Source organism: Nomascus leucogenys, chromosome 4 (genome assembly GCF_006542625.1).
Source record: "Nomascus leucogenys isolate Asia chromosome 4, Asia_NLE_v1, whole genome shotgun sequence".
Taxonomy (NCBI): domain Eukaryota; kingdom Metazoa; phylum Chordata; class Mammalia; order Primates; family Hylobatidae; genus Nomascus; species Nomascus leucogenys.
Window position 1 is genome coordinate 26,064,183 of NC_044384.1, and position 25,846 is coordinate 26,090,028.

The following is a 25,846-nucleotide window of genomic DNA, read 5'->3' on the forward strand; positions in this document are numbered from 1 at the left end:
AGGAAATGGGGGTGGCTATGTTAGTCTGGGACTTGGAGAGGGACCGGAATAGATTCAAATAAACCAGTGAGTGTGTTATTGGGGTAGTCCAGTAAAAGATGATAGTAGCTTAGAGCAGGATGACAATAAAGAGATGAAAATGTATAGATGGATTAAAGATATATATAGGAGACAAAACTGATCAGACTTGGTGTGGGAGGGTATGAGAGAAACCAAAGATGACTCCTACATTGCTGGTTTGTACAACTGGATATAGTGAGCCATTTAATGTGATGAAAAACTCGGGAAGAGAGGATCAGGGAAGATCAGCAGATTTGTTTTTGGCCTTGTTTACTTTGATGTTTCTGTAAGTTATTTAAGAGGAATTTCAAGTTGGCATTTGGATGTGCAGTCTGTAGCAAAGAAAAGAAGATTAGACTAAAATAGGTATTTATGAGTCATCTGCAGATACGTAGTAATTAAAGCAACAAATAAATGAGATTTCCTAGGGAGAGAACATTGGGTGAGAAGACACGAGAGCTCAAGGTTGACTCTTAAAGAACTACAGTATCTAATGGCCTAGGCAGAAAAGGACAAAAGCTTGCAAATTTGACGACTATCAGAGAGGCAAGAAAAAAACACCTGGAAAGTATTTATCAAGGAATTCTGCAAAACGTAATTTTAATTACAAGGGAGTATTCAAGAGGTTTGAATATTGATTAGAAGTGAGGTAAGATGAGAACTGGGAAAAATCCATAGGATTTAATGACATGGAAGCATGATGATCTGCAGAAGAATAGTACTGGGGAGATAGATAAATAGCAAGTCAGATCACAAGTTATTGAAAAATATATGGCAGATGAGAAATGAAAACACGGTGTAGGTGAATGTTTTGAGAAGTCTGATTATGAAAAGAAAAGGAGAGAGTACCTTACTAAGTGGAGCTATATGGTGGGGGGATTTTTGCTATATTCTTAATTTGCTTTAATGAGACAGATTCAGAGCATTTAATAATAATGAGAAAAAACTAGGGAGGGAGAAGTTGGATTCTAAGAGTAACAGCATGTGTTCTTTTTTTTTCTTCTTATTATTTTTTATTATTATACTTTAGGTTTTAGGGTACATGTGCACAATGTGCAGGTTTGTTACATATGTATCCATGTGCCATGTTGTTTTGCTGCACCCATTAACTCGTCATTTAGCATTAGGTGTATCTCCTAATGCTGTCACTCCCCCCTCCCCCCACCCCACAACAGTCCCCAGTGTGTGATGTTCCCTTTCCTGTGTCCATGAGTTCTCATTGTTCAATTCCCACCTATGAGTGAGAACATGCAGTGTTTGGTTTTTTGTCCTTGTGATAGTTTACTGAGAATGATGTTTTCCAGTTTCATCCATGTCCCAACAAAGGACATGAACTCATCATTTTTTATGGCTGCATAGTATTCCATGGTGTATATGTGCCACATTTTCTTAATCCAGTCTATCGTTGTTGGACATTTGGGTTGGTTCCAACTCTTTGCTATTGTGAATAGTGCTGCAATAAACATACGTGTGCATGTGTCTTTATAGAAGCATGATTTATAGTCCTTTGGGTATATACCCAGTAGTGGGATGGCTGGGTCAAATGGTATTTCTAGTTCTAGATCCCTGAGGAATCGCCACACTGACTTCCACAATGGTTGAACTAGTTTACAGTCCCACCAACAGTGTAAAAGTGTTCCTATTTCTCCACATCCTCTCCAGCACCTGTTGTTTCCTGACTTTTCAATGATGGCCATTCTAACTGGTTCGAGATGGTATCTCACTGTGGTTTTGATTTGCATTTCTCTGATGGCCAGTGATGATGAGCATTTTTTCATGTGTTTTTTGGCTGCATAAATGTCTTCTTTTGAGAAGCATCTGTTCATGTCCTTCGCCCACTTTTTGATGGGGTTGTTTGTTTTTTTCTTGTAAATTTGTTTGAGTTCATTATAGATTCTGGATATTAGCCCTTTGTCAGATGAGTAGGTTGCAAAAATTTTCTCCCATTCTGTAGGTTGCCTGTTCACTCTGATGATAGTTTCTTTTGCTGTGCAGAAGCTCTTTAGTTTAATTAGATCCCATTTGTCAATTTTGGCTTTTGTTGCCATTGCTTTTGGTGTTTTAGACATGAAGTCCTTGCCCACGCCTATGTCCTGAATGGTATTGCCTAGGTTTTCTTGTAGGATTTTAATGGTTTGAGGTCTAACATGTAAGTCTTTAATCCATCTTGAATTAATTTTTGTATAAGGTGTAAGGAAGGGATCCAGTTTCAGCTTTCTACATATGGCTAGCCAGTTTTCCCAGCACCATTTACTAAATAGGGATTCCTTTCCCCATTTCTTGTTTTTGTCAGGTTTGTCAAAGATCAGATAGTTGTAGATATGCGTCATCATTTGTGAGGGCTCTGTTCTGTTCCATTGATCTATGTCTCTGTTGTGGTACCAGTACCATGCTGTTTTGGTTACTGTAGCCTTGTAGTATAGTTTGAAGTCAGGTAGCATGATGCCTCCAGCTTTGTTCTTTTGGCTTAGGATTGACTTGGTGATGTGGGCTCTTTTTTGGTTCCATATGAACTTTAAAGTAGTTTTTTCCAATTCTGTGAAGAAAGTCATTGGTAGCTTGACTGGGATGGCATTGAATCTATAAATTACCTTGGGCAGTATGGCCATTTCCACGATATTGATTCTTCCAACCAATGAGCATGGAATGTTCTTCCATTTGTTTGTATCCTCTTTTATTTCACTGAGCAGTGGTTTGTAGTTCTCCTTGAAGAGGTCCTTCACATCCCTTGTAAGTTGGATTCCTAGGTATTTTATTCTCTTTGAAGCAATTGTGAATGGGAGTTCACTCATGATTTGGCTCTCTGTTTGTCTGTGATTGGTGTACAAGAATGCTTGTGATTTTTGTACTTTGATTTTGTATCCTGAGACTTTGCTGAAGTTGCTAATCAGCTTAAGGAGATTTTGGGCTGAGACAGTGGGGTTTTCTAGATATGCAATCATGTCATCTGCAAACAGGGACAATTTGACTTCCTCTTTTCCTAATTGAATACCTTTTATTTCCTTCTCCTGCCTGATTGCTCTGGCCAGAACTTCCAGCACTATGTTGAATAGGAGTGGTGAGAGAGGGCATCCCTGTCTTGTGCCAGTTTTCAAAGAGAATGCTTCCAGTTTTTGCCTGTTCAGTATGATATTGGCTGTGGGTTTGTCATAGATAGCTCTTATTATTTTGAGATACGTCCCATCAATACCTAATTTATTGAGAGTTTTTAGCATGAGGCATTGTTGAATTTTGTCAAAGGCCTTTTCTGCATCTATTGAGATAATCATGTGGTTTTTGTCTTTGGTTCTGTTTATATGCTGGATTACATTTATTGATTTGCGTATGTTGAACCAGCCTTGCATCCCAGGGATGAAGCCCACTTGATCATGATGTATAAGCTTTTTGATGTGCTGCTGGATTCGGTTTGCCAGTATTTTATTGAGGATTTTTGCATCAATATTCATCAAGGATATTGGTCTGAAATTCTCTTTTTTGGTTATGTCTCTGCCAGGCTTTGGTATCAGGACGATGCTGGCCTCATAAAATGTGTTAGGGAGGATTCCCTCTTTTTCTATCGATTGGAATAGTTTCAGAAGGAATGGTACCAGTTCCTCCTTGTACCTCTGGTAGAATTCGGCTGTGAATCCATCAGGTCCTGGACTCTTTTTGGTTGGTAAGCTATTGATTATTGTCACAATTTCAGAGCCTGTTATTGGTCTATTCAGAGATTCAACTTCTTCCTGGTTTAGTCTTGGGTGGGTGTATTTGTCGAGGAATTTATCCATTTCTTCTAAATTGATAGACTGTTATCAAGACTAATAAAGAGGAAAAGAGAGAATAATCGAATAGATGCAATAAAAAAAGAAAAAGGGGATATCAGCAGTGATCCCACAGAAATACAATCTACCATCGGAGAACACTACAAACACCTCTGTGCAAATAAACTGGAAAATCTAGAAGAAAATATCACTTTAAAAAATGAGTTCTCAACTGGTACAATATGGAAAAGACAAACCAAACCCAAATGATTGTGTACAAATTCTTATTCAATACAATATTCATACTTTGGTTGGTGATATAGATATGGTGAAGCATTATATATAGCATCAAATTATTGTCACATTATTTTTATATTTTTATTGTTTTTGCAGCTCTGTTTTCCATTTGTAAATCTGTTTTGGATGAAAAATTGCGTAAGAATTTTAAACATAAGTTTATTATTTGTACATATTTAACTAATTTATGCAAACAGAAGTCTACATTTTTCCCTTATAAAGGGTACCTACATTACTCAAATTTGAGAAATATTGCTTTATGTATGTACCTCTTTAATGTAATTTTATGTCTCATTCTTATTCAAAATATTTTGTGTTCCATTTTATATTTATAAAATATTTTGCTGAAGGTATTTCCTAAACTTTATTTTCAAATATTTAATCTGCAGGCCTTAGAGGCCTATTATTTTGTGCAGGTAAAGTAAGATGGTTTAGTAGTAATTTATTTATTCTACATCCTAGGATTCAAATTTCAATGCCAAATCAATAGGTCCCATGGCAGTGAGCGTTTATTCCACATCTAGACTCACCAACGCGTTTTGACAATCTAGAGTGCAGTGGGCCATTCAGGAAGCTTAAAAGCATTTTCTTGAGTTCAGCTACTGAGAAATTTAAAAATCTCATTTACTACCAAATCTGTGATCGTTCTTAAAATACAATGAAAAAATGACTTCTTTAGAGATGAAGTTGACTGTCATCTATTTATATAAAAACATGAGAAGTTTTTAGAAAATACTGAGTTTAAATGACAAGTGAAGGAAAGGCCAGTAGTGCTTAAAATGGTGTCTTAAATAAAACTTCTTATTCTTACTCCTACATTCTTCCTTACTAGTAGATTTTTATAACATATTTTCTAGGCCAGGTGTGGTGGCTCATGCCTGTAATACCAGCACTTTGGGAGGCCGAGGTGGGTGGATCACCTGAGGTCAGGAGTTCAAGACCAGCCTGACCAACATGGTGAAACCCCTGTCTCTACTAAAAAATACAAAAAAAAAAAAAAAAAAAAAAAAAGCCGGGCGTAGTGGTGGGTGCCTGTAGTCTCAGCTGCTCATGAGGCTGAGGTGGAGAATCACTTGAACCCAGGAGACGGAGGTTGCATTGAGCCAAGATTGCACCACTGGGTGACAGACTTTGTCTCAAATATATATATATATATTCTAAATTATTTACTAAGGCTTAAATAAATAATGTTACTATGTCTTTGTTTTCCATTTTTATTTGTATTTCTATTCTTGCCCCTTTGTCCTAAAAAAAAAGAGGTAAGTCTCACTTTAAGTGACAGGAACAATTGAAGAAGACTTTCCTAGAATTTTAGTAAAGAATCAAATGTGGCCTCTAAGCAGGCCTATCCTAGTGGCAACAATTCTACAAATATGTCCTTTTCAAGCTAGTTACTTTTATTGAGACCAGCTGAGGAGGAAAAAAAAGGCCTAATTTTGACCAATTCTGATAGCATAATTGCTGGGTTATTTCCTAATATCTTAGTTATCAAACACTGGCCCACTCAATGTTAGACTGACAGAAAGCAATATCCTCTTTTTTCAAAAAATACTTTTGAGTGGTTGCCAGAATAGACTTGAAAATGGAATTCCTAAAAACAACAGCAAGGAAATCATCTCAAGGAGCTCATCCGAGATGTCAGTCCAGCTCTCAAAAGCTCTTCTCTGTTGATGACATTAACTTAGGCTATCTGTAACTTGTTTCTATCTCTTCCCAGTCTAGTCCGGCCAGTTAATATGTCTTAGGTCTGACACTTCAAGAGTCTTCCGTGTGTATAAAAAATTGATACATCTTGATTCAGCCAATGGAGCATAAGATTGCTCTTATAGATAGATATATTGCAAGTTTTCAAAAAATTCATGGAACTTCAACAGAATGAAAGACAGTATAAATTTTATACAATGAATGAAACATGTTTTCTCAATTCTTTTTATTCTGTATAAAATTATGTATAACCTGCATCAGATGGTGCCCACATTACAATCATCTATTTTCCACTCTGGTTTCATTTAGCTAGTGGGGAAAGGAATAGAGTAGAGAAGAAATATCACTCTTGTGTTCATCTGTTAGGAAGAAAATCTGAGACACTTACAAACGGCAGTTTAATCTTTTTTTTTTTCCTCCCTTTTTCTTTCTTCATTTCTTTTCTTTCTTTAATTTTGACTTGTGACTTCTAACAATTCAAAGGGATTTGTTCTTCAGTACTTTTCGATTGCCACCCTCTTGGAGTAAATAACTGGACACTTTCAAGAAATATATTTGTTTTCAGTGCTATAGGATTCACACTATGTTATGAGATAAAGAAGAATACTATGAGAAATATAAACTGCAATAGCAAAGAGGAATTGTTAAACTTAGGAAAAAAAGAAAGACTTCTTTAAAAATGTAAAAGCAGACAATATATTGCTCTCGTGTGTTTTCTATTTTATTTATATGCAGCTTTCACATTTTTTGAATTATTTCATAAAGTAATCAAAATATGAGAGTATTTCTTCTCATCATGAATGAGCTAGTCTGAATTCTTTTCCTGCAGGAACTTTTATTTAACCCTGCTTGACTTGCCACCCTTTCCTGCGGATCATGCTGACTGAGATGAGATCATTGGCTCTTTTTGCATTACTGCTGAGTTGCTTTCTTTCCCATGCTTTTGGCCTAATTGTCAAGACTAGATTGGCAGCTCTTTGAGGATCAGCATGCTATTTTCTGATTCTCACTAACCTGCTTAGCCCATTTTTCCATGCCAAGGAACTCTGGAAACTCTAGGGCATGATCCATTGGGTGGTCTTCACAGGCATCCTTTACCTGTCCTGCAAATTCATCACTGCCTAAAAGCAGCTTTCAATCAACTTGGTGCTCATTGCTTTTCACCCCAGTTTCTGCCAATGATGGTGAAACATGTCCCTTTGGTTACAGGTAACTGCAAAGCTGATTGACATTTTTCTAAACCAAGGTCTCAGTATTATGAATGGAGAAATTGGGATGTTTAGAAATGTCAGGAGCATCTCAGGATGATGATACCTGGTCCATAGAAGCAGCACAATCCGCTTCACTACCCCTCATCAAGCGACACTAAAAAGCACTGGATGGCAAGAGTGGAAACAACATGTACAATACTGGGTCCTTGAAGAACTTAAAAAATCAGTCTGAAGAGTAGTTTCCGTCAGGAGTATTCTAGACTTTGAGACTAGCTTTTTTGATATATTTAGACAATGCATTCTGGCCTAGAATGCTAAGACTGAAATGGCAGAGAAAATGCCCAGTGCATTTCTGACCCTCCTGCCTTGGACTAATGAAGCTGGGGTGGTTTTCCCTTTTGCTTTAGACCACAGTTAATTCCTGGAGCAGGTCAGCTGGTCCCCAAGAGGTAGAATGAGCCGTTCTCCCCTTTTAGCATAGTGTCCATCCTCTACAAATATACTTCATTTATTCTGTTACGCAATTTATGAACATTTTTTTCTCCCTTTCAAAACTTACACTAAAGTGCAAATGTTCTATGAGTTCTAAGTGTTTTCTTTCTATGGTATCTACAATCTATTTAACAGCAGACAGAATTAAATCAGAGTGAGTTATTGTTAAAATTATTGTTGAATTTCAAACATTAGAAATGGACAGCTGAGATATAATGGGCTTTTCAAAGTTTTTCAATCAACTCATATTGATATCCTTTCTTTCATAAGGCAAGCCTTTCTTTCTCTTTTCTATTCCAGGCATTTCTAGCTCTATATTAAATAAAAAATATATGTCTATCATACCTTATCTGAAACCATGGAGCCTGATGTTTTATAGAACTCAACGTTTTAAAAAAAGGTAATGTAATACATAAGCCATATGTATTATAACATAACCAGCAGAGTCTGGAGCAATACCCAGTAATCAAAATAATATTATTGCAGTGAAAACTGTGCTCACTCGTGCTAAGTGGGATAAACAGGGCTTAAAAATAGCTGCAAGTCAATTCAGGTCAGATTTTGCCTCCAAATGAATTTGCATCAAACTTGCAGAAAATAATTAGATTTCTTAGGTCTTTGGATTTTGAAATTATGGCTAAGAGACAAATTCTCCACCCACTCCACTCCATTTATACTGGCTTCAGAGACTCAGCCAATTCCTAATAGCAGCTGCACAGGCTTTCTTGTTTGGTGATGGGGCTCAGAACTGCCATCTTGGCAAAGTCATCTCAAGTACTGGCTCCTTTATGCCAGTCCTCTCCGTGACCCTCATCCTCTGGGGCGTGCAGAGCTGCAGATGGTGCCCAGTAACAGTAAATGTAACAGAAAAGAGTAATTCTTCTCCTACCCAGACCCTGTATATTATAGACTATAATAAAGCTGCCAGTAGATTTCAGAGGCAGCATTTTGCTTCTGTATCCTTCTCTCCCTGCTCTCAGAAAAGGGCAGCTTTCCCTGCAGACCTCAGACTAATAAATATTTCTTTGCCTTTTTGGTAATCCTAGATTTATCAAGAGATAAAAGTCAGAGCTGAATTTTGGCTGATCACCAAAATAACACAGAAAATAAGAAACCAACTTCCCTTATGTTTATATTCTCACTTCACAGCTCTAATCTATTCCTCATGAAAGAATGCTTACAGATGTACCCTATTTTATGAGTAAGTGCATTCCTTTAAGAGTATTTTTTTAAAAATATACCTAAGGTGTATGCTACTCTTACAAGCCCCTTAGTAATTTTGTTAAAATAACTAATCTCAATTTAATATTTATATTTACTGTAGAGGAAGAAGTATTAGATATAGTTTAGAGGTGTGTCTGACTCCTCTTCCCATTTCTGCCAGTCGCTATCCATTTGTCCTGAGACATGTGTCTCTGATTTCTTATACATCAAATAAGAACATTGAAACAATGGCTATCTCTAACATTTGTGTTCATAACCTTCTTCAGATGAGCTTCAGTAGGTCTCTGAAACCACTGAGTTGTTAGGCAAAAGTGTGTGAATATGTGTGTGTCTGTGTGTGCACATGCATGCATATAAACATGGGGTAAAATTGTCATAGCTTTCATAAAATTCTAAAAGGGATGAATTCATTTTGGTTTAAAACTTATTTGATGTTTGAATTTTCAAGCATAAGGTTTGTTTAAGACGCATTATACATGCAAATTCATGACAGCTTTAGGTGGATGTTCGATTATTGAGTCAGTAGGGTTCCAGCAAGAAATTGATGGCACACACATGTGTAGGTCGAGTAAAGAGAAGCAAAAGGAATAAGGCAGCATCCTAGGACTAGTAATGGGGGAAGTGGGGTTATTACAACTCTTAGATATGATGGCAGAAGGAGAGGGTGCTATTACTACAATCCCAAGGACAGAGTCATGACCTTGAATGGAGTAGTGACTTCTGGGCCAGGGTTACAACTATTCTTTATTTTATTTTATTTTTAATTATACTTTAAGTTCTGGGATACATGTGCAGAACATGCAGGTTCGTTACACTTGCCATGTGGTTTGCTGCACCTATCAACCTGTCATCTACATTAGGTGTTTCTCCTAATGATATCACTCTCCTAGCCCACCACCCCCTGACAGGCCTTGGTGTGTGATATTCCCCTCCCTGTGTCCATGTGTTCTCATTGATCAATTCCCACTTATGAATGAGAACATGTGAGAACAGGTTTTCTGTTCCTGTGTTAGTTTTCTGAGAATGATGGTTTCCAGCTTCATCCATGTCCCTGAAAAGGACATGTACTCATCCTTTTTACGGCTGCATAGGATTCCATGGTGTGTATGTGCCACATTTTCTTTATCCAGTATATCACTGATGGCCATATAAGTTGGTTCCAAGCCTTGCTATTGTGAACAGTGCTGCAATAAACATACATGTGCATGTGTCTTTATAGTAGAATGATTTATAATCCTTTGTGTATATACACAGTAATGGGATTGCTGGGTCAAATGATATTTCTGGTTCTAGATCCTTGAGGGAATCACCACACTGTCTTCCACGATGGTTGAACTAATTTACACTCCCACCAACAGTGTAAAACCGTTCCTATTTCTCCACATCCTCTCCAGCATTTGTTGTTTCCTGACTTTTTAATGATCCCCATTCTAACTGGCGTGAGATGGTATCTCATCTTGGTTTTGATTTGCATTTTTCTAATGACCAGTGATGATGAGCATTTTTTCATATGTCTGTTAGCTGTATAAATATTTTCTTTTGAGAAGTTCATATCTGTTCATATCCATCGCTCACTTTTTGATGGGGTTGTTTTTTTCTTATAAATTTGTTTAAGTTCTCTGTAGATTCTGGATATTAGCCCTTTGTCAGATGGATAGATGGCAAAAATTTTCTCTCATTCTGTAGGTTGCCTGTTCACTCTGATGATAGTTTCTTTTGCTGTGCAGAAGCTCTTTAGTTTAATTAGATCTCATTTGTCTATTTTGGATTTTGTTGCCATTGCTTTTGGTGTGTTAGTCATGAAGTTCCTGCCCATGCCTATGTCCTGAATGGTATTGCCTAGGTTTTCTTCTAGGATTTTTATGTTTTTAGGTCTTATGTTTAAGTCTTTAATCCATCTTGATTTAATTTTTGTATAAGGTATAAGGAAGGGGTCCAGTTTCAGTTTTCTGCATATTGCCAGTTTTCCTAGCAGCATTTATTAAATATGGAATCCTTTCCACATTGCTAGTTTTTGTCAGGTTTGTCAAAGATCAGATGGTTGTAGATGTGTGGTCTTATTTCTGAGGCCTCTGTTCTGTTCCATTGGTCTATATATCTGTTTTGGTACCAGTACCATGCTGTTTTTTTACTGTATCCTTGTAGTATAGTTTGAAGTCAGGTAGCATGATGCCTCCAGCTTTGTTCTTTCTGCTTAAGATTTTCCTGGCTATGCAAGCTCTTTTTTGTTCCATATGAAATTTAAAGTAATTTTTTCTAATTCTGTGAAGAAAGTCAATGGTAGCTTGATGGGGATAGCATTGAAGCATACTTTGGGCGGTATGATCATTTTCACGATATTGATTCTTCCTGTCCATGAACATGGAATGTTTTTCCATCTGTTTGTATCCTCTGTTATTTCCTTGAGCAGTGGTTGGTGGTTCTCCTTGAAGGGGTCCTTCACATCCCTTGAAAGTTGTATTCCTAGGTATTTTATTCTCTTTGTAGCAACTGTGAATGGGAGTTCACTCATGATTTGGCTCTCCGTTTTTCTATTATTGGTGTATAGGAATGCTTATGATTTTTGCACATTGATTTTGTATCCTGAGATGTTGCTGAAGTTGCTTATCAGCTTAAGGAGATTTTGGTCTGAGGCAATGGGTTTTTCTAAATATACAATCATGTCATCTGCAAACAGAGACCATTTGACTTCCTCTCTTCCTATTTGAATGCACTTTATTTCTTTCTCTTGCCTGACTGCCCTGGCCAGAACTTCCAGTACTATGTTGAATAGGAGTAGTGAGAGAGGGCATCCTTGTCTTGTGCCAGTTTTCAAAGGGAATGCTTCCAGTTTTTGCCCATTCAGTATTATATTGGCTGTGGGTTTGTCATAAATAGCTTTTATTATTTTGAGATACATTCCATCAATACCTAGTTTATTGAGAGTTTTTAGCATGAAGGGCTGTTGAAATTTGTTGAAGGCCCTTTCTGCATCTATTGAGATAATCATGTGGTTTTTGTCATTGGTTCTGTTTATGTGATGGGTTACATTTATTGATTTGCATATGTTGAACTAGCCTTGCATCCCAGAGATGAAGATGACTTGATCGTGGTGGACAAGCTTTTTGATGTGCTGCTGGATTCGGATTGCCAGTATTTTATTGAGGATTTTCACATCGATGTTCATCAGGGATATTGGCCTAAAATTTTCTTTTTTTTTTTTTTGTGCTTCTGCCAGGTTTTGGTGTCAGGATGATGCTGGCGTCATAAAATGAGTTAAGGAAGAGTCCCTCTTTTTCTGTTGTTTGGAATAGTTTCAGAAGGAATGGTACCAGCTCCTCTTTGTACCTCTGGTAGAATTCGGCCATGAATCTGTCTGGTCCTGGGCTTTTTTTGGTTGGTAGGCTATTAATTACTGCCTCAATTTCAGAACTTGTTATTGGTCTATTCAAGAATTCGACTTCTTCCTGATTTAGTCTTGGGAGGGTGTATGTGTCCAGGAATTTATCCATTTCTTCTAGATTTTCTAGTTTCTTTGTGTAGAGGTATTTATGCTATTCTTTGAGGGTAGTTTGTATTTCTGTAGGATCAGCAGTGATATCTCCTTTATCATTTTTTATTGTGTCTATTTGATTCTTCTCTCTTCTTTATTAATCTGGCTAGCAGTCTATCTATTTTGTTAATCTTTTCACGAACCAGCTCCTGGATTCATTGATTTTTCAAGGTTTTCTTTGTGACTCTGTCTCCTTCAGTTCTGCTCTGATCTTAATTATTTCTTGTCTTCTGCTGGCTTTTGAATTTGTTTGCTCTTGCTTCTCTAGTTCTTTTAATTGTGGTATTAGAGTGTCCATTTTAGATCTTTCCCACTTTCTCCTGTGGGCATTTAGTGCTATTAACTTCCCTCTAATCACTGCTTTAGCTGTGTCCCAGAGATTCTGGTACATTGTGTCTTTGTTCTCATTGGTTTCAAATAACTTATTTATTTCTGCCTTAATTTCGTTATTTACCCAGTAGTCATTCAGGAGCAGGTTGTTCAGTTTCCATGTAGTTTTGCGGTTTTGAGTGAGTTTCTTTTTCTCTTTTCCTTTGTTTTTGAGATGGTGTCTTGCTCTGTCTCCCAGGCTGGAGTGCAGTCATGCAATCTTGGCTCACTGCAAGCTCCACCTCCCGGGTTCAAACCATTCTCCTGCCTCAGCCTCCCAAGTAGCTGGGACTATAGGCACCTGCCACCATGCCCGGCTAATTTTTTGTATTTTTAGTAGAGACGGGGTTTCACCGTGTGGGCCAGGATGGTCTCGGTCTCCTGACCTTGTGATCTGCCCACCTCGGCCTCTCAAAGGGATCACAGGCTTGGGCCACCGTGCCTGGCCTTGAGTGAATTTCTTAATCCTGAGTTCTAATTTCATTCTTACATGACCCCTCAGAAAGAGAGCTAGAGAAATAAATACTCCATCCCTAACATCCTGCCTTTCTTGTTTTTTTTCTCTTGTTCTCTGCAATAGCCAAACTCAAACAGAAGACAAGGGCAAAAGAGTCTGTCGATACAGGTCAGGCTCCCTAGACAGAGGAGCATGGCTCTGGCTGGGCAAATGGAAGCTCTCCAGCACAGCAATGTAGAGATTAGATAGAAGCAGCGTGAGCCTGGAGAGAGAATCAGCCTTCTCCCTGCTGTGTGACCCAGAGCTTCTGTGAGACTGTGTTCCTTCATCTCTCATCTAAGGGTCATGACATGAACCTGCCTTAGAGAGTTGTTTCCAGAAATGACCAATAAAAATGAAAAAAAAAAAAACATTGCACAGGCATAAAGTGCCATATGGATGCTTAACATTTGTGGCTGTAGGTTTTAAATTCTGTAGGAGGAATGCCAAAAGGAGGGTGGAATGCACACTGTTCTGAATGGCCCTGAGATGCCAGCTGTGGAGAAAAACAGACTGGCAGCCTCATGTTTTTTTTCTTTAGTGAGAGAAGACTGGTCCTTTCTATTATTTGGACAATACATATTGTAGCTATAGGATACCAGAACAACTGATTGATTCAATGGCAATACCAATAAAAACATAATCACATCAATTATTTACTTCTCCTAATTCTAATATTTCTTTTTTTAGCCAATTATATTGTTGTGATAGTAATGGTTGCCAAGCTAAAATAAAGATTTCTGACCCACAGACATGTAGATTCTGACTCTGCTTGTGAGACATAGATCCAGGTAGTTTTATAACAAGCCCCCCCCAAGTGAATTTTATGACCAGGTTGGTTTGGGGTATGCAATTCAGTCAGACCTGGAGGCTTTACTGTGTCCATTCATTCCTCTGCCATAAAAGGGAATGATCTGGAGAGAAGAAGACACCAGCAGGAAATGGCTTTACTCGTTAATGCGGTGATTTGGTCTCCTAATGCAAACTACTGGCAGAAACAGTGATCTTAGACTATATGTTATTTAAAAGTACTAAAAGATTCCCTCTTGAACATGACCATCTCACTTCTTCTGCTACAGACTGGACCTGAGAATTCCCACATGACTTACTCTTTTGCATTAGGCCGCTAACACCTCTCATTCAAAGGTAATCATTATGTACAAGCCAACGTGGCAGATTGGAAAGGGTACTGGACTGGTGGTCAGAAAACCCGTTTCTGGGATTTATTGTATTTCTCACACTTTTATTATCTTAAAAAGGAAGCAGAGGACTTCGAAAGAATCTTGTTCTACTATTTTCTCATGCCCTTCAAGGCCTCTGTTATAATGTTTCTCCAGAATCCTAGTATTTTTCTGCCCACTTTTAGAAAATCATTGCAAAAAGCAACTCTAAATTCCACTCATGTTAAAAAGTCCTTTGATTGTGTGTGTGTGTGTGTGTGTGTATAAAACTATTAACAATTATGTTTTGAGCCATCAACTCAAAGTAATTTCTTAGGAAATGTAATCATCTAAACATATCCAGAGAAACTAGGTCACTTAATAAAGGTATTTTGATGCAGCGTAGGAGCTAGGAAAGAAGGCACAGGCCCGACCTGAGCAACGAGCTGGATTGAAGAGACCGAGACATCCTGAAAAGGGCAGAATATGAAGGCATGAAGGTTTTTGTCAAGGGGAGGAGTTCTAAGGTGAAATGGGAATAAATAATACATGAATAATGACACTATCAATTATATAATATTAAGGACTTCTAAAACCTTCACATCCTTTTCCCTTTTATCTTCATAACGACTCCTCAGTACAGGCAAGGCAAGTTGAATATCTTCAACCCCTGCATCAGGGTTTCTCCATATCAGTGCTACTGACATTTGAAGCCAGATAATTCTTCCTTGGAAGAGCTGTGCGTTGCAGGATGTTTAGCAGCATCCCTGGTTTATACCCACTAGATGCCAATAGCAACCTCTTCCCCTAATTGTGACAACCACAAATGACTCCAGATGTTGTCAAATGTCCCTAGTGGCAAAAAACACTCTCAAATGAGAATCGTTGGTCTACATAAAATAACTGACATTCAGGAAGCAATAAGACTTGACTGAAACCACACCGCTGTTAGATAATTTGTTCCAAAACCTGGGGTCTTTGCCTGCACAATGTGGTTTTAATAGAATAATTTTCTTTTCATATTGTTTAATGGTATATGTGATCATGGCAACAATTGTATCACCAAACCTTCCATACTTCCATACTCCTTTCAGAAAATAAACTTTTGAGACTTTTTTTTTGGGGGGGGGGCTCTTCTCCAGCTTGAAGGAATATTTGCTGTAGAATTGAGCCAAGGGCTTTTGGGGGATGCTGGTCTTGACAGTTGATAAATTTATAAAATACATTTTTTGGTCCATTATTAATTCATCTTAATGAATTACTAATTCATTAAGGCAAGATGTGATGCCTCCTGTATATTTTCTCTTTAATATTTTCTGTTGAATCTTTGACAGATATTTAGATAAACTAGCTATTAGTTTATAAAACCTCTTCATGGTAATAAATTTCTAGACTCAGAAATCTGAATCATGGTCTATAATTTTGAAACTCATTGGATTGGTATTGGAAAAGGAATTTATTGCTTTGACGAGTTAAAGGATCAATACACTTGGAATAATGTGTCGGGTAACCATGCCAACACAAGTTACATACAAAGCTGGAGGGTAAAGTGGTTTTAACATAATTGACAGAAAGATAATTAAGTCAAGTTGTGACAAGATATAAGTCAAGATGATTCATTGGAAGCCCTCTGGTATTTCTTTGGCTGAAAAAAAAATTAGGCCAGCAGAATAAACATGACATCTAATAGGTAATTCTCTAAACAATGTTTCCCAAAGTATTTCCATAAGAGGAAATTTTTTCATGTTTCCTCTTTTGCATTTGGGCTTATCCTATCCAGTTTCTTCTCAAGGACTGTAAGAAACTCATTTATTTCATATTCAAGAGTTCGAAATGAGTATGCAGGAAAGTCATGGCAATCAGATTCGAACATGATAAAACTGTGATAACTGTTTAACTTTTTTTGGGTGGGCCTTCCTCCTTCTCAGTACCTCTCTCCTTTCTGACTCTTCTTGCTTTTAACATGGCCTTTCATTAATATCAACCACTCCTAGCAAACATCTCCAGAATGCTTTCCTTAATTGTACCCTGTACTAGCAGTTCAAACTGAAGGACTCCTATCCCTGGGAGTATATGGAGGCTCTTTTTAGGGGTACCCTGGCATATAGAGTTTAAATGCATCAATTTCCAGTACTTCAGTTTTCATACGTGCCCTTTCCTAAAGTTGATTTGCCTAAGGGGTCTGCAATTCAGATGTTAAACAATTGTTATTTTCCACATTCCTTTTCCTCTTCCATGTCACCCATCCAGAATTAACTATAGTCTATTGACACAAGATGCTTTTTAAAAAGAAACTAAATAAAGGGACAATTTAAAATATTGGTTTCTGGGAACTCTCCTTTAATTTCTAGCATATTTTAATAATTAACACTTTAAAATAATTGGATCACTCCTTTAAATATATTTAACAGGATGTAAATACTATAGTAATTTCATACTCAACATCACGCATTTTAAATCAGTGTATGAAAAATTTTACTTTTTATGTTTATGCCACAAAATCATATTTTTGTTTTACGTCTTCCACAATATTTTATTCTAATATTTATTTATATTTGAAAGTTGTGTTGAACACCTCTCACAGCATGTTTCCTTTCAATGACTATGTTATCTACCCTCTGTCCCTAAAGCTCTATGATGTTATAAAAAATTCATCTGCATAGAGTTTTATTATAATTATTGTTAATATATGATTATCAAAAACAAAATGCATTACATATCATACTTTTTAATGTAAAAATTAATGATAATGAATATGTCTACAAAAAGACTCACACTCTCTAAAATATTTGAAGACTTTTATTCTCAGCCAAATATGAATGACCATGTCCTATGACACAGCCCTCAGGACGTCCTGAGAACATGTGCCCAAGGTGGTCGGGGTGCAGCTTGCTTTTATACATTTTAGGGAGGCATGAGACATCAATCAGATACATTTAAGACATATATTGGTTTGGTCCAGAAAGGTGGGACAATTCAAAGCATGGGGAGAGCTTCCATGCTATAGGTAAATTTAAACATTTTCTGGTTGACAGTTGGTTGAGTTTGTCTAAAGACCTGGGATCAATAGAAAGGAACGTCTGGGTTGTGATAAGAGGTTGTAAAGACCAAAGTTTTACTACACACATGAAGATTTTATGTTTAATTAATTAATTTTTTATTATACTTTAAGTTCTAGGGTCCATGTGCACAACATGCTGGTTTGTTACATAGGTATACATGTGCCATGTTGGTTTGCTACACCCATCAACTTGTCATTTATATTAGGTATTTCTCCTAATGCTGTCCTTCCCCCAGCTCCCCAACCCCTGACAGGCCCCAGTGTGTGTGATGATGATCCCTGCCCTGTGTCCATGTGTTCTCGCTATTCAACTCCCACCTATGAGTGAGAACATGTGGTGTCTGGTGTTCTGCCCTTGTGATAGTTTGCTTAGAATGATGGTTTCCAGCTTCATCCATGTCCCTGCAAAGCACATGAACTCATCCTTTTTTTTTTTTTTAATTAGACTTTAAGTTTTAGGGTACATGTGCACAATGTGCAGGTTTGTTACATATATATACATGTGCCATGTTGGTGTGCTGCACCCATTAACTCGTCATTTAACATTAGGTATATCTCCTAATGCTATCCCTCCCCCCTCCCCCCACCCCACAATAGGCCCTGGTGTGTGAGGTTCCCCTTAAGGGGAACTCATCCTTTTTTATGACTGCATAGTATTCCATGGTGTATATGTGCCACATTTTTTTAATCCAGTCTATCATCGATGGGCATTTGGGTTGGTTCCAAGTCTTCGCTATTGTAAATAGTGCCACAATAAACATAAGTGTGCATGTGTCTTTATAGTAGCATAATTTATAATCCTTTGGTTATACCCAGTAGTGGGATTGCTGGGTCAAATGGTATTTCTAGTTCTAGATCCTTGAGGAATCAACACACTGTCTTCCACAATGGTTGAACTAATTTACACTCCCACCAATAGTGTAAAAGTGTTCCTATTTCTCCACATCCTCTCCAGTATCTGTTGTTTCTTGACTTTTTAATGATCGCCGTTCTAACTGGCATGAGATGGTATCTCATTGTGGTATTGACTTGCATTTCTCCGGTGACAAATGATGAGTGTTTTTTCATATGTCTCTTGGCTGCATAAATGCATCTTTTGAGAAATGTCTGTTCATATCCTTTGCCCACTTTTTGTTGGGGTTGTTTTTTTTCTTGTAAATTTGTTTAAGTTAGTTGTAGATTCTGAATATTAGCCCTTTGTCAGATGGATAGATTGCAAAGATTTTCTCCCATTCTGTAGGTTGTTGTTCACTCCGATGATAGTTTTTTTGCTGTGTGGAAGCTCTTATTTTAATTAGATCCCATTTGTCTATTCTGGCTTTTGTTGTCATTCCTTTTGGTGTGTTAGTCATGAAGTTCCTGCCCATGCCTATGTCCTGAATGGTATTGCCTAGGTTTTCTTCTACAGTTTTTATGGTGTTAGGTCTTATGTTTAAGTCTTTAATTCAACTTGAGTTAATTTTTGTATATGGTGTAAGGAAGGGATCCAGTTTCAGATTTCTACATATGGCTAGCCAGTTTTCCCAGCACCATTTAATAGACAGGGAATCCTTTCCAGATTGCTTGTTTTTGTCAGGTTTGTCAAAGATCAGATGGTTGTAGAGGTATGGTGTTATTTTTGAGGCCTCTGTTCTGTTCCATTGGTCTATATCTCTGTTTTGGTACCAGTACCATGCTGTTTTTGTTACTGTAGCCTTGTAGTATAGTTTGAAGTCAGGTAGCATGATGCCTCCAGCTTTGTTCTTTTTGCTTGAGATTGTCTTGGCTATGTGGGCTCTTTTTTGGTTCCCTATGAAGTTTAAAGTAGTTTTTTTTCAATTCTATGAAGAAAGTCAGTGGTAACTTGATGGGGACAGTATTGAACCTATAAATTACCTTGGGGAGTATGGCCATTTTCATGATATTGATTCTTCCTATCCGTGAGTATGGAATGTTCTTCCATTTGTTTGTGTCCTTTTTTATTTTCTTGAGCAGTGGTTTGTAGTTCTTGAAGAGGTCTTTCACATCCCTTGTAAGTTGGATTCCTAGGTATTTTATTCTCTTTGAAGCAATTGTGAATGGGAGTTCACTCATGATTTGGCTGTTTGTCTATTACTGGTGTATAGGAATGCTTGTGATTTTTGCACATTGATTTTGTATCCTGAGACTTTGCTGAAGTTGCTTATCAGCTTAAGGAGATTTTGGGCTGAGATGATGGGGTTTTCTAAAGATACAATCATGTCATCTGCAAACAGAGACAATTTGACTTCTTCTTTTCCTAATTGAATATGCTTTATTTTTCTTGCCTGATTGCCCTGGCCAGAACTTCCAACACTATGTTGAATAGGAGTGGTGAGAGAGGGCATCCTTGTCTTGTGCCAGTTTTCAAAGGGAATGCTTCTAGCTTTTGCCCATTCAGTATGATATTGACTGTGGGTTTGTCATACATAGCTTATATTATTTTGAGATACATTCCATCAATACCTAGTTTATTGAGAGTTTTTAGCATGAAGGGCTGCTGAATTTTGTCAAAGGCTTCTTCTGTATCTATTGAGATAATCATGTGTTTTTTGTCATTGGTTCTGTTTATGTGATGGGTTACGTTTATTGATTTGCATATGTTGAAACAGCCTTGCATCCCAGAGATGAAGATGACTTGATCATAGTGGATAAGATTTTTGATGTGCTGCTGGATTTGGTTTGCCAGTATTTTATTGAAGATTTTTGCATCGATGTTCATCAAGGATATTGGCCTAAAATTCTCTTTTTTTTATTGCGCCTCTACTAGGCTTTGGTATCAAGATGATGCTGGCCTCATAAAATGAGTTAGGGAGGATTCCCTCTTTTTCTATTGATTGAAATATTTTCAGAAGCAATGGTTCCTCCTCTTCTTTATACGTCTGGTAGAATTCGGCTGTGAATCCATCTGGTCCTGGACTTTTTTTGGTTGGTAGGCTGTTATCGCCTCAATTTCAGAACCTGTTATTGGTCTATTCAGAGATTCAACTTCTTGCTGGCTTAGTCTTGGAGGGGTGTATGTGTCCTGGAACTTATCCATTACTTCTAGATTTTCTAGTTTATTGGCATAAAGGTGTTTATGGTATTCTCTGATGGTAGTTTGTATTTCTGTGGAATCGCTGGTGATACCGCCTTTATCATTTTTTATTGCATCTATTTGATTCTTCTCTCTTTTCTTCTTTGTTAGTCTTGCTAGCAGCCTATAGATTTTGTTGATCTTTTCAAAAAACCAACTCCTGGATTCATTGATTTTCTGAATGGTTTTTTGTGTCTCTGTCTCCTTCAGTTCTGCTCTGATCTTAGTATTTCTTGCCTGCTGCTAGCTTTTGAATTTGTTTGCTCTTGCTTCTCTAGTTCTTTTAATTGTGATATTAGGGTGTTGATTTTAGATCTTTCCTGCTTTCTCTTGTGGGCTTTTAGTGCTGTAAATTTCCCTCTATACACTGCTTCAAATGTGTCCCAGAGATTCTGGTACGTTGTGTCTTTGTTCTCATTGTTTTCAAAGAACATCTTTATTTCTGCCTTAATTTCGTTACTTACAGTAGTCATTCAGGAGCAGGTTGTTCAGTTTCCATGTGGTTATGTGGTTTTGAGTGAGTTTATTTGTCCTGAGTTCTAATTGGATTGCACTACACAGACAAAGCTTTTATCTAGCAGGCTTCAGAGAGAATAGGCTGCAGAATGTTTCTTAACAGACTCATGATAATGGATGTGGGCAAAATGCTTCAATTTTATTACTCAAAACCATGCACAACTTCTTTCAAAGCCTACCTATTGTGTGGCCTCATCAGATGCATGCAGTTCTTTTCTTAATGAATCTCAACTAAAATATTATTCATAGGTGAAATGTAACGTACTTTTTTCTTACAACAGTTCTTGAACCCAAACCTTTGAAATCTTGACACTTTTATGGAAATGGCTAGAGTGTGGCATTTTGTTATGCATAACTCATTCTGTTGCTCATCATTGAATTTTCTGTGAAGGATCAAATAACTTCAGAAAATGTGTCTACCCTAATTCGTATATTTAGGTATGAATTTTTTAGTTTTAAAATATTTGCTTTACTTTTTAATATATATTTCTATAGACTGTATTACTTGAATGAAGTAAGGTACAAAGACATTATCCAATTCTGTGTTTATCTGTTTCTTCCATTTGCAAGGGAAGTCTACAAGGGCTTCTATTGGCGAAGAAAGATGGTGAGAGATTGTGAATTAAAATTCTGGGGGAAAACATATTTTGAATTTCAGTTGTCCTAAATGTGTCTAGGCATCAGGGAAGAAATTGATCCAACCCAAATGTAACTAGTGGTTCCAAGTCACTTCTTAAATATAGCCAGAGCTTCATTGTAGAAATTTCACACTGAAGTAAATGATATAACTAAGATTGCAGTAATCCTTTTGTTTTTTCTACTTTCTCAAGATTGTTTTCCCTCTGTGTAGAAAAAAAATAGATGTCTTCAAGAATTAATTATCCTTCTCCTCTTTAACTGATGGCCCTGAACAACTAAAACTGTTGTTAGATTGTCTTTAAATTTTGTGTTTCTGTGACTTCTCTAAACATTTACTCTTGGATGTACAGTCATATGTCACAATGATGAGGATATATTCTGAGAAATGCATCGTTAGGCAATTTTGTCATTGTTGTGTGAATATCATAGTGTGTACTTTCACAAATCTAGATGATATAGCCTACTACATCCCTAGGCCATATGGTATCACCTATTGCTCCTGGGGTGAAAATCTATACAGCATGTTACTCTGCTAAACACTGTAGGCAATTGTAACACAATGGTACGTATTTGTATATCTAAACATATTTAAACATAGAAACTGTATAGTAAAAATACTATATAAAAGATGAAAAAATGATACACCTGTATAATGCTCTTATTATGAATGTAATTTGAAGCACTGGGAGTTGCTCTGGGTGAGTCAGTGATTGAGTGGAGAGTGAATGTGAAGGGTTAGAACATAACTATACAATACTGCAGACTCTATAAATACTATATACTTATGCTACACTAAATTTATTTTTAAAATATTTTATTCTTTGATAATAACTGGCTCATTGCAACTTTTTTACTTTATAAACTTTTTAATTTTTCAGTTTTTGACTATTATGTAATAAAACAGTTTAAAACACACACACATTGTGCAGTTGTGCAAAAAAGATTTTCTTATATCTTGATTCTATAATTTTTTTTCTATTTTTAAATTAAAAAAATTTATTCTTAAACTTTTTATTAGAAACGAAGACAAAAACATACACATTAGCTTAGGCCAGACAGTGTTAGATATGAGTTCTAAATTTCCCTTCAAAGAATCAATATGTCAGTATGTTCAATTCTTTGCCTTCTACTTTTAAACTTAACTTCCTCGTAAAGCAACCTTTTCCAATTACCTGCTCCACCTTGACTCATTCCAATTACGTGCTCCACCCTTACTCATTCCAATTACCTGCTCATTCTCCACCCTGATTCATTCCAATTTCCTACTCTGCCATAACCATTTTTCCTGCCAAACCACTCACCCCATCACTCTCTTTAAATTAGCCAATCAGAATTAGTTTAGCCTGTGCGGTCTAACACTAGCCAATAGGGGAACGACACGGCAGCAGGGGCCACGTGCCTCAGGAATAAGGCCCCCTTTTCCTCACTTGCCCAGGTGTGCGCTCACCATTGCTCCATCTGTAAGAGCAGTTTAGAAGTAAACCACCATGCTGAGAAGAAAATAAGAAAATTTTATATTCAAGTGCTATTTCTTTTGTGGAACCAAAACTTTATTTATAACAACAGGATCAGAATCATCAATATCACTGTCTTCCACCTCCACATCTTGTCTCACTGGAAGATCTTCATGGCTAGTAACACCTGTGGAACTGTCATCTTCTACCACAACAATGCCTTCCTCTGGAATCTCTCCTGAAGAACCTGCATGATGCTGTTTTACAGTTTTTTTTTTCAATAAGTAGATGGCGTGCACTCTACCAAAAAAAAAGGCATAGTAGATAGAATAAATACATAAACCAGTGGCAATTGCTTATTATTATTGTCTGGTATTATGTACTGTACACAGTTTTATATATTATACTTTCACGTAACTGGCAGTGCAGTAGATTTGTTTATACCAGCATCACCACAAACATGTGAGTAATGTATTGTGCTGCAATGTTAGGACTGCTACAACCTCACTCAGACAATAGGAATTTTTCAGCTCCATTATAATCTTATGGGATTGCTGTCATAGATGTGATTTGTCATTGACCAAAACATAGTTATGCAATGTATGTCTGTGTATGAAATATGGAATAGAGGGCTTATAAAAATAACCCAATAGACTCTGAGCTACCTGAAGAAAGGCAGCATCTAATAAATCTTTTTATTTCTAGTACTTCACGTACTATCAATGTCATAGTAAGCAATAAATAAAATTGTTTTCAGTTTTCTAAATCAACACATCTTTACTCCAAGGACCAGTTTTAATATATCAAATACCTGTCTACCACTACATGAATTACCCAAATAATTGATGAAAACCATCAGAATTATTCATACAATTTCTCCAGGGTCTATTTAAAGTTTTACAATATGGCCCCTCCCCTAAGTTCAAGATTACTGCAAAGATAACCTACAGCTTCTTTTTAAAAAGCACTTGATGATGTATAGAGTTAAGCTGCTTAAATATATTACATTTATCCAACCTTGCAAATAATTCACAGATGGGGCAATAAAATATCAAGGTTTTAATTCTAACCACTCTTCATGTTACCATTTAAAATGAGGCTGTGTTTCCCAGAAAGACTGAAGCAATTATGTATGTGTAGATTGAAGCCCTACTTGTTTTAGTCCCTGTTTCTTTGTAGTAAAGAAAAACATTATCCACTCTCATCAAATCTAAACTTTGAGATGGTTGGGAGAGGGGAGGAAACATTGCAGAATGTTTGCATTCTGCTCAAGAGCGAGATCCTGTCTGGAATGTTAGCTCCTTGTTTTTTTTAAGACCTCTGTCAAAACATCTTTTCGTGATTTCTTTCATAAATTATACCATATAATGGTTTTGGTCCCATGTTCAATCTGTAAACAGTATGCTCACAGCTGGCGAATCTTATGTCTTGCTTCTGGCTTGCAGTGTTTCATTTTATTTAAGAATAGTATCAGCTCAGAGTTGTAACTGGGACACAGACTTGATAAACTTGGTACACTAAAGTCCGTAAACCTACAAACTGGACTTGATACCTAGCTGTACTGAGGTCTGAGTTCTGCTACACCTCCCTTCCCCCACTGTGCACTTTTTTCTTTCTCTCACATGGCCATATGGTGAGAGATGGCTCCTACAACTTAATGTTAGTCAATAACACTATACAATCTAAGCATGACTTATTTTCTCCTGATTTAAAAAACAACACACTGCCCTCTACCTGCTTATATTGCAAACAATAAGTACAACCACAACAAAAACTCCTGCGTAAAGTTATCTTTTATTGTTAGGGATCCTGGATGAGAGGTCTGAAGAACAAGAGTCTCAGTTCTCAAGAGCTGAGATCCAGAAAGAGCTCAGAAACCATTTTCAGGATCCAAAACCAGTGTCTTCAAAAGAATGGCATTGTGAATTAGTTCTAAAACGATACCTAAAGTGAGGCCCAGAAGTTGATAAGAAGCTCTCTTCAGATGTATCATAAGAAAAGTGTGCTGGTGTCATCAGGAAAGATTTTGCACAAAAATCTCAGACTTTTAAGTTTTCAGAGACATCGACATTTTTCAGCTTCATACATCCTAAACTGCCGAGAGATGAGCTTGGTCTAATGCTAGGACATTGGTAGGGGCTGGCTGAGCACCAGATTTCCAAGCTTTTCCAGATTCTATTCAAACTGGAAAAAAAAATCCAATAAAAATAATTTAACAAATGCCCACAAATGCATGGAATTTCACCTCTGCTTTAGAGACTGTAAAGAAGTCCAAAGTGTCCTGACCTCCCAGAATTTATTTTCCAGATGCAGAGAATAGACATACACACATGAAACAGCAGCAGACATAAACGTACACATAAAAAAGATTTTAAAAAGACAGTAGAATGTATTATTAAATTCTAGAAGACATGGAACAAATTCTAAGAAAGAGCAGGTATTTCAGAGAAAGAGAAGTAACGAAGGCACCAGGGTTATGGGTCTTGAGCAAATCTCAAAACATAGAGTTTGTAAGTAAGCAAAATAAAGAAAGGAGAACTTTCTGATCCAGAAAAAAGCAGCATGAAGCTGGCATGTTTGAGGTTCAGTAATGAAACAAGACTAGCAGTAGTGGAGCATACTTGAAAAGGTTTCTATTGTTCTGTTAAATTTCGTAAGTTTGCCTGAGGGGTACACAGCAGGTGTTTGAAGGAATTTTATACTCTTCCATTCTCATTACACATGTATATTCTAAACAGGAATTTGTAATCCTTGTGTAACAAAAGTGAATGTTATAAAGGGTCAGGATAGCCCAGTGGTTAAAATACAAAGAGCTATA